This window comes from Lactuca serriola, unplaced genomic scaffold, assembly GCF_051521515.1.
Source record: "Lactuca serriola cultivar US96UC23 unplaced genomic scaffold, Lser_US96UC23_V15 Lser_V15_Un194, whole genome shotgun sequence".
Classification (NCBI taxonomy): Eukaryota; Viridiplantae; Streptophyta; class Magnoliopsida; order Asterales; family Asteraceae; genus Lactuca; species Lactuca serriola.
In genome coordinates, this window is record NW_027629761.1 from 2,154 (window position 1) to 2,500 (window position 347).

The window sequence follows — 347 nt, forward strand, 5'->3', positions numbered from 1 at the left end:
CTTGCATGGCCTTGTACCCAGTGGTGTTTGCTAGTTTGATGATCTTCGGGGATGCTCTGCCCTAAGGGTGCATGAGTGGTGTTTGGTTTGTAACGGGTGGTTGGATGTACGCCGGCGGCAATAACTTCCATGCGTTCTTACCTCTTCGGTTGTGTTCAAGGCGAATTTGCCTTGAACATTGTGGGTTTCTGTGTTGCATACCTAATTGATGGCATTATCTTGTTTCAACAAAAGTTTGCTTTCGTTAAGCATCGCTTGCGGTGCCCTCTGAACAGAGAACTGTCTTTGTGGTCCATGTTGTCAATGCGGATGTGTCGATGGCATGGCCTATGAAGTGTTGCTTGGTC